The 9,598-nt window shown below is 46.5% G+C and overlaps 1 protein-coding gene across 1 annotated transcript in view; it reads right to left on the reverse strand.

Moving 5' to 3' along the window:
• NTM (neurotrimin) overlaps window positions 1-9,106 on the reverse strand; it is a 671,796-nt gene extending 662,690 nt beyond the window's left edge. Inside the window, exon 1 of the mRNA XM_028120840.2 lies at window positions 9,028-9,106. The gene's annotated coding sequence lies outside the window, so the exon portion shown is untranslated. The remainder of the gene's footprint in view (window positions 1-9,027) is intronic.
• Window positions 9,107-9,598: the final 492 nt, after the last annotated feature.

Raw genomic sequence — 9,598 nt, forward strand, 5'->3', positions numbered from 1 at the left:
CAAGAAGAAAGTGGGGTTGGGCAGAGGAAGAGCACAAGGTGGCCGGGTAAGCCTTTCTCAAGTCCCCTGTGCTTGGTCCCGCCCTGGCCAGGCTAGGTTTGCTGGATGGCCTGCAGCCCCATGCGGAGCCTCAGTTCCAGATGGACAGTGGATGAGTTGACCCCAAAGTGGCCCAAACCCAGCTGAGCCCTGTCCCCCAAGCAACCTTCCTACGGCACTCCCCAAATGTGAACAAAACCAATGCCACAGAATAACTAAGACAGGTATTTGGTCCTCCGTAAAAAAAAAAAAAAAAAAAATTCTGGCAACAAGTTTATTTTTTTCCCCTATTTTTTTCCACAATTTGGTTCATTTTGGTTAAAACCCAAAGGCCCAGTTTGGGCCCCAGGGGAAGAGGCTGGAGAGAGGAGCACTTTTGGGGTGCCTTCCGTTATCTCAGAATGATTGCTTAACAGGGAACTCATTTTGATTGCCTACAAATGAGAAGTCAGAGACAATTAAAATTCATTCCCTATTAATTGTTTTTTTTTTCCTCTTTCATTATGAAGAGTTGCCATTCAGATAACAAGAAAGCCTGAAACGCAAAAGCAGCTACCTAGGAAGCTACATTTTGGCCTCTCCAACTGGAGCGCCTCTCCCTACAGCCAACCACTCCTGACCCCCGTGTGGCCACGAGAGAGCTCAAATCTTTAGAAGTTGAGGACCCTCTAAGCTGTGAAGTCACAGACAAGTTTATTACCAGGATGTTGCCGAATACTTTTTTTATAGTTTTTAATTCCAGTTTATTTACTCGGGCCTCAGCAACCGCGTTTCTCACTGATTCAGCCTTTCCTACTCCAGTTCCCAGGGAAGTCCTCCTCTCTCTCCCCGCTTCCCTTCTGGGCTCCTACCAAAGTCCCAGGCGACAAAGCAGCCGGAGATGACAGAAGCTCTGGAGCCTCCAGCCAGGAGGCCAGGCGCTTGCCCCGCCCCTCCCCCCCCACCCCCTCCCCGCCCTCCCCCCCCAGCCATGTGACATTGGCTGGACTGTAGCTCTGCCCTGTCTCACCTTCCTCATCCTTCCAAGGGAACTGTCTCTGATGCCCCAACGGCCCACTAGCTCTACAGCCTAAGCTCTACAGCCTAAGCTCTACATTAAAAAAAAAAAAAAAAATCGATGCCAGCCACTGAACCCGTAATAGATGCCAAGCATCTTCTGCGCGCAACCTTACTTATCCTCATAAACAATCCTCTTAATCAGATACTTCCACTATTACCGGTTCTCCCAAGAAGAAACAAGCTAACCCTTTCCCACACGCAGAGCCAGGATTTGAAGCTAGCTGATTCCAGAGCCTCACCCCTTTACCCTCCATTTCCTCCATGGTTTTGATCTCTGACCCTCCTTTTAGGATGCTGGAGTTCCTGGCAAAAACCAGGGCCTTGTGCTTTCTTTTGGGATGGAGGAGAATGTGCCTGTTGAACTCCTGGCCTCACCTGCAATTAATGACCCAGCATGGACCGCGTCGAATAACCAAGCTGGAGAGACAGCTAGGCTGCGGGTTGCAGAGGCTGGAGCCAGGGAACCGGTCCTGCAACAAAACCCGGATATACAGCTGGCTTCCAGGAGAATCAAGAACGGCCCCTTTTGAAAACAGAGCTGGTTCCCATTGCTCCCACCATCAGCGAGTCTCCCGGGGGTTAGAGCTCTCACTGAGCCTTGACTTTATTATTATTATTGTTGTTTGAAATGCCACATAATAACTGGGATAGATTTCTTAGGAAGCCAAATAATGGGATGCATTCCACCCTGGCTTTATAATTAATGTTTGCATCATTTATCTTTCGTGGAAAGATTATTCTGACTAACGAGGTTCTGGGCCACTAATTCATTACACTGCCTTGTCACTTCCTGCTCCTTCTTATTACCCAGAAATAGACTCATTAGTCAGAGTTCAATGACAGGGAGAAATTGTGTTCGTTAATTTAATTCCCTCACTCATTTCTGGGCCCCATGTTTGTCCAAAATTGGGGACTAAAAGGGGAAAATTCATTGTCTTAAGTCTTTGCTTCTGCCTCATTATACCTTCCACCTTACTCCTGTTCAACAAGAAAGGGCCAGCGCAGCTCAGAGTGGTGGCCACAGTTCCCTTTCTTCAACTCTCAAGCTGTTGCGCCACCTGGGAATCCCTAGGGATGCCGGGCGTCCCCGAGAGTAAATGCCATAGGAGATACAAGAATGGGAGTTGAGATGATATAGTATCTATAGGCTAGGCTCTGGAATTAGATAGACATGAGTTCAAATCCTGCTTCTTCATGTGGAAGCTGTGTGTCCTTACGTCAGGGGCTTGATCTCTCTGGACTGTGCTTTCTCATCCACAAAATAGGAATGCCAACAGCTATCTTTTGATATTATGAGGATCAAGCTACATGAAACACCAGAAGTGGTTTGCACAGTGTGCAATGACAAGAACTTAAAAGAAAGGTGCACTTAGAGTTGAGCTAATCAAAGCTCACACAATGGGAGAAGGGAATGTCTCCAAGCAGGGGCTCCTGAGCCTGGCTGCACATGGAAACACCTGAGGTAGATCAGACCCACCCAGAGAGCCTTTGAGTGGGAACATGGGGCAAGGGACCTACTGTTTTTAAAAGATCCCCCGGTGGTTCTGGGAAGAGGTCAGTGTTGGGAACTACTCAACCTCTTGAGGTCTACAATGAGCTCTTTCAACCTCGGGCGAGCACAGAGAGGAACCTAGCTATGTCCTTCTTGAAAAGGCTGCCTAGTGATGTTTCACTCCTGATCTAATCCTGTTCCGGGAAGGAATGCACTGCTGTGGGACAGGGACATTTCCCTGAGTCCCTCCATGAGCAATATTAGTACCTATTTTGTTCCAGGTGTTGGGCAGACCATGGGGAGCCAAAGCAGCTCCAGCACTTGCTATCATGGGGCTACTGGTCTTCTAGTGGGCTGGCATCAAACCACCAATGGATACTTCAGTGTCAATCAGAACGAAAACACTGAGGGAAAGGGTTGATCCTGAGGCTGTGATCTGGCGTGGGGACCAGGAAGGCTTCCCCAAGGAAGGGTCTTGGATTGAGTTATAAAGGACACCTGGAGTCACCCAGGTAAAGAGAGAGCAGGAGTGATTTCCAGGCGGAAGGACCAAAGACCAAGACGAAGACCAAGGCAAAACCCATGTAGCTGGAGAGATGAAAGCCCAGGAAAGTGCTAAGCTGGAGAGCAGCAGAGACCAGAATCTTGAGAGCTTTGCATAATTGATTGAGGATTTGGGTTCTCCTCTTTAAAGGCAAAGGGATGACTCTCTTAAATTAAGGAATTTTAAGCAAGACAAAGAGCTGGGATGGCAAGGTGGAATAAGCCATCCCTCAAGGCCCACTCATCTCCTAGTACTGTGGTCCCAAGGGCCACGTTAATGGCATGATGGGAGGGACCAATCAAAGCATTCCATCCATGCTGAGATCCTCTGGTAAGCCCCAATGGAAAATTATGGTGACCCCTGGTATGGCCACCAGTGGGGGCGGGCAGCTATATTTCTCAGATATGTTGGTGCAGAAAATACCTGAGAACCTCTACTTTAGACCTTTCCCCACCGAGAAACGTGCCAATAGCTCAGCTTCCAGAAATGTTGACAGCAACCATCTCTGGAAAGTCATGTCTTCTCCCATGGTGAATTATTCAGTTGGAATTCTGGTGTGTCCATCAACTTTTTGTGAGTGTAGCTCTGTGAGTCATGTCCCTTGGACTGATTCTGTCTGTTTGTGAACTGGGTATGCTGAGGACGGTGTCACTGGTGAATGCACAAAGTGAATGTCAGTTAGGGCTTCTTGGCTTTCAGTCAGCCTCTGCCTGGAGGTCAGGGGCTTCTCTCATCTCAAGATGTCCAAATTGTGTGTGTTCGCCAAGTATGTTTCTTCATTCTGAGACCCACTGTTCTGGGAGGGGCACATTTTAGGCAAAGCTCCATGTCCAAATAGACCAGGACATTGGCAGAATAGTTGACACCCTGGCCCCTTCAATATCGTGTGTTTGTGGTGCATGATATGTTCATGGTCACTAATTTCATCTCTAATGATGTAAATCATTATAAGTGAATCCTTCAAGGTTGGCCTCAGTTGTTAGTAACTGTGAGTTTCAGGTAAATCAAGGAACTGCAATCAGTAGGAGATGAGGCAGCCCAGGAAAGGGGGTCTGGACCTCTCACGAGCAGGCATCCAAGGCAGTCCTCTCCAAGCCAGGAAGGTGGAGTGTTAATGAATATCAGTCAGGAGGGGTGAAGGGTAGAAAGTACAGGCCTTCACTCAGACCTTGGCCCACAGGCTGATGAATTCAACAACCCCGGCACAGAGTCCTGAGGACACACTTGTCTCCAATTACCAGGAGAAAAGAGGCCAGATCAAAGGAAGTGCCCTGGATGAGACTTTTGCACAATACCTGCCATACAGAGAAAATTGCATTTATTCCTCTACCTATTAAGAGAAATAGTAAGAGTTAGAGAACTGGATATTGAGCACTAAGAGTGCGACAATATTTGCTATTCCTTGTCTCAATTAATCTTCACGACAGTAGTGGGATATATATCATACCCATTGTATGGATAAGGAAACTGAGGATCCCAATGGTAACTGGCCAAAGTCAAGCAAAATAAGGCAGTGCAGGGATTTGACCTACAAACCTGCCTTTTTGTGGCCCATGGGAGCCTCTGCATGTTACCAGGCAACTTGCGTCGGTCTTGATGAACTCACGCCGTGTCTCCATCAGTCCTTATAGGCTGTGATAACAAAGTACCACAGGCCAGGAGGTTGAAACAACAGAAATTTATTTTCTCTTAGTTCTGGAGGCTAGCAGTCTAAGGTCAAGGTGTCTGGAGGTTGGCTTCATGCTGAAGCCTCTCCCTTTGGCTTATAGATGGTCATGTTCTCCCTGTGTCCTTATGTGGTCTTTCCTGTGTGTCTGTGCCCTAATTTCTTCTTATGAGGACACCAGCAGAGGGCCCACACCTATGACCTTAATTTCCCTTCATTTCCTCTTTAAAGGCTTTATCTCCAAATGCAGTCATATTCTGAGGTACTGGGGTAAAGGCTTCAACATACATATTTTGGAAGGGACACAAGTCGGCCCCACAACAGTGCCCTTGTCAGTTAGATAAAGCCCTTTATCCTCCATTTGCCATGGGATCTACATTTGGCTTTTCACATCAGTGTAATCACTGTGTACCCAAAATAGTTTTCACCCTGCTGTACAAAAAATGTATTTTACCATGAATGGTCGGGCAAATGTCAGGATTAAGATAACTCACTCCTGAGATAAGGTAAGGAAAGGATGGAGTGAGACAAAGCAGCTGTCAGTCTCAAGAGGGGATCCTCTCTTAATTTCCCTGAGGGACAGGAGGGACCACGTGAACGCCATTGGCAAACACAGGACGCATTTAGAGAGTCGCTTTCCCGACTGCGTGTGGTATGTGCACACATGGCCCCCAGTGCCCAACAGATGCATGCACGGCCCCGGTTCCGGGGGAACTCCACGAGAGCCACACAAGCTCCGAGGACACACCGGCTGGTCTTAGTTCCTTTGTTCAGCTTCTCCTCTTTTAACCTGCCATTAACGGGTGGTGGCCACAGTAAAAGAGTTGCTTTTCAATGCTGCTGGAAAAAGGAAAGGTTGAAATCCTAAAGGAGGATGTGAGAGAGCACTAATCACCTTCTTGCTAACTGCATTTGATAACCTTTGGCCTTTGGGGATAATGAATTACATCTCAAATCGACTTGGTTTTTATTGTTCTAGTAACACGATCAAGGGAATATAGAGAAAGAAGAGACACGGGAATGGAAATGGGTGGCCTGTGTGGCAGGTGGGGGCGGGCACCTGGGGAGAGGGGCCATCTCCTGTCAGGGGCCCCTGTGTGTTTCTGAGTGATTGGCGAGCTCATTCTCTTCCCCCCTAGGCCTGGTATTGAAAGGAATGGAAGGAAGGCTCAGGAAGCTGCTAGAAACCGATCCTTGCTTTTGGCAAAGATTCTAGGCCTCATCAGAAAAATCAAGAACTCGACTTGGAGATTCGGGGAGCCAGAGTAAAAAGGGCCTCTGGGTAATGAGAGTAAGGACTTTCTTGGGTACAATTCCCTGGTTTGGTCTCCTATTAAGCTTAGGAAACAGTATCATACTTCATATGCCTTTGTCATGATATGGGAGGCCCAGAGAATTAAGTAAATTGCCTGAGGGCACACAGCAAATTCATGGCAGATGCAGGCCTCAAACCCCAGTCCTTCTAGGCCTGTGTCCAGTTCCTGAAATTTCATCTGCCTGTGCCGGCTCCTCCACAGCCCTGTCCAGAGGCTGCCTACGTGGCCAAGAGTTTGGCTGATGGAAAGAGCAAGAAAGGAGCAAGCCCAACGTAGCTTAAAGACTTTCCTTCCCTGTTACCCTCCATGCTTCCGACAGAGCACAGGTGGTGTGGGTGGGAGACAAGTGGTTAGGAGCAGGGATACTGGAGTACAGAGGTACAAATTCAAATTCAGCCTTCAAGGTCAAGCAAACTTAGGCAAATTATCCCATTTTGTTAAGCCTTAATTTCCCTGTTCATAAAAAGACGATGATAAAACCAACATCGTAGGATTGCTCTGAAAACAAAATACGTATGAATGTGTGTGTGTGTGTGTGTGTGTGTGTACTGGCTAGCATGGTGTTTGAAACTCAGTAAAGGTTAGTTTTAAAGAAATGTAACAAAATGTTCCTTGCCTGAAGAGTGGGGATTTCAGTAGTCCCCAAAGCAGGCTTTGTGGGGGTGGCAGAAGGCTAAGCTTGTGGAATTCGATATATCCTTTGTTTCAGTCTGTAGCACATCATACTCCCTGCTATTTCCTGAAACCCTGAGATCCTGGTGCCCAAGAAACACGAATCCATTGGAAAGCCTGGCCCTCTGTCCAGGGTCCAGGCCAGAAGTGGCCCAGACAGACGGAAGAGTCAAGGAAGAGCACAGAACCCGGAGTGGAGACAAAAACAGAGGAAAGGAGATCGGTGCTGGACCCCACATGATTCACCATGCCAACCAGGGGCACGGAAGCTGGGGAAGCTGCCAGATTGAAGGATTCCAAAGCAAATGAAGAACCTGGTGTCTTTGGCCTCCAAGCTGTGAAGTTAAATACAGCGACTGGGCAAGGCGTTTCATAAATGATGGGGGAATAAAACAGAACACGTATCTCCATCTCTTGGGAAACAATAGTGAGAGGGCAGGTCTGATTCTGAGAAGGGCCTTTGGTCCTTGGCACCTTTCAACAGCAAAATCACAGCTATGTGTGTTTGCATCTAAAAATATGCATTTGCGTGCGTGAGTACTTGCAAGCGGTGGTGTGTTTGGGGATATATGTGTGGGCAAGCACTGCCCATTTGTCCTTCTAGTCCATGGGGCACAGTGATGCTGGAGAATGTGTTGTTTATAAGGTAGGTGCAAATAGAATTTTATTCTCATAGTTCGAGAATTGCAGCCCACTAAAATGAATCAAACCCACCCATGCACTTACTTATATGCTCTGTGGAAATTTTTCTTGTAAACTTAACATATACCCGTTACTTCCTGATTAATAGGAAATTCCAAAGCATCAATTTCATCTATTACAATAACCCGGGCCTGGCAAAGCCCCTTGCCTCTGAACCGACAGGGCAAGTTGTAGTATTGAACCGCTGAGCCTGGGAGAGAAAGCTGCCCCACCCCCAGCCCATCCAACTTTGCCATCTGCAAAAAAGGCAGAATATCAAGACAAGGAAGACATTATATCACAGCCCTTATTCTGTCAGTGAATTCTAAAACTTGAATTTTCCAACTAAGTCACTGACACAATCAACTTCGATCTGAAGAGAGCAAAGAGAAACCTGCAGTTTCTATTAAAGGGGCTACGGAAAGCCCTCTGGCTAAGAGCCCCACCTTCTTCCTGCTCCATTGGGCAAAATCCTAAGACTGCTTCTTGGTTGCAGGATTTCTTCATTTTCAAAGCAGGTTGGGGGTGTGTGCAGACCTCTTGCTTGGCCTGGGACCCAGATAGATGGCAGCTCTGTTTCCCCCACGATGCAGGGAAGATAACCAGAGCATTCCCAGGCCTGTCACCATGAAAATGTGAGATGAGTCACTGTGTATTAAATGAAAATATAAAAAAAGCCCACAAGCTTGGGTATGAACGACATTGTGCAAAGAGATGAAAGAGAGGTTTTGTGATTTTCTAAGCACAATGGGACTTCTCCCATTTCAGAGGAGGAAGTTGTGTTTTGAGCTTTTATCCTCTTTGTTGAAACTGACGAAAAGAGAATTTAAAGAACATCTGTGTATCCAAATTTTAGAAACAGAATTAAATACCTTTAATAAGGAAGTCTGGTATTTTTGCCTCTTTCTAAAATTCCCACTGTCTACAGATTTGTCTTTTTTGTGTGGATGAGATCTTGTCCTCTGAGGACTTCAGCACAGATTGGACTTGTTTCTCTCTTCCCCTTCCTACCAACCCATACTCCAATCAATTGTTTATGTCTCTTAATTGGACAGAGCAGAGGATTGCACATTTTAAATATTTTTATTGAATTGAGTTTTACGTTCCCCATCTAGATTTATAGACTGTTAAATAGAATGTTTTACATTTCTTTCTGTCTCTCAAAGAAAATAACAAATACATGTGGGCAGAGCCATCAGTCAATTACCTCAGTGGATCTCTTGCAAGTATAGGAAAAATAAAAGCAATTCTGCTTTACTCTCTGGGGAGAGCCATGGAATTTCAGAACAAGAGAAAACCCAAATGAGTCTTCTTGAACTTCAAAATGCCTTCCTTGAATGACCAAGAAGAAATAAGGAGATTATAATGACAAATTAGCCTCTAGATTTAGAAAACCACTCTGCTTCATGCTAAGGAGAAAGCTGACAAGGAAGGTGTAGAAAAACACGTCCACAGCAATTAGACACGCCTTAAAATTAAGTAAATGATCTGTAATGTACCAGAGCACCTCAATTTCCCCACCAGTTCCACAAATCTTTCTATCCAGAAATTTCCATACCACTTGCAGTCTGATCATGACAGAAACGATCACCTTCCACATTCCTGTGCTGGGAGGTTTCACTTCTGCTTCTCCAGCTGTAAACATGCTTTCTTTCCCCTACTTCCTCTACCACCAACGCACAGCGAAGTAGCTGATTCATCGCATCAGACACAAAACTCCAACTCATTTCAGAATTCGAAACTTCACCAGAGAAAGACCCCGTGGCGACCGACTGCTTTCCAAGAGCAAAGGTGTCTCCCATCTCAAAAGCCACCACCACGCCTGGGACCTCTAGTCCTCGGGAAAGGTATTCACCACCGACTCAGGGGGGCCAAGCCTCCCCCTTGCCTGTCCGTGCAAAGGATGATGAATTCAGTGGGCACCTACCTTTGCGACCCCTGGACTTGCCACCTCTTCCCACCTTCCCCGTTTCTTTTTCCGCTCATTTTTTTTTTCCACTTTAAAAACATCCAACTTTGCCTTGGGGATGAGCAGAATGAAATGTCACTTACCTATAAAAAGAGAGACAGAAGAGAAAGCCATGCATCACATTACATACAAGTTCTTTGAAATCAAGGCCAGCTTCTGA

Source organism: Eumetopias jubatus, unplaced genomic scaffold (genome assembly GCF_037043125.1).
Source record: "Eumetopias jubatus isolate StellerSeaLion01/CBP00866 unplaced genomic scaffold, mEumJub1_p1.0 scaffold_13, whole genome shotgun sequence".
Classification (NCBI taxonomy): domain Eukaryota; kingdom Metazoa; phylum Chordata; class Mammalia; order Carnivora; family Otariidae; genus Eumetopias; species Eumetopias jubatus.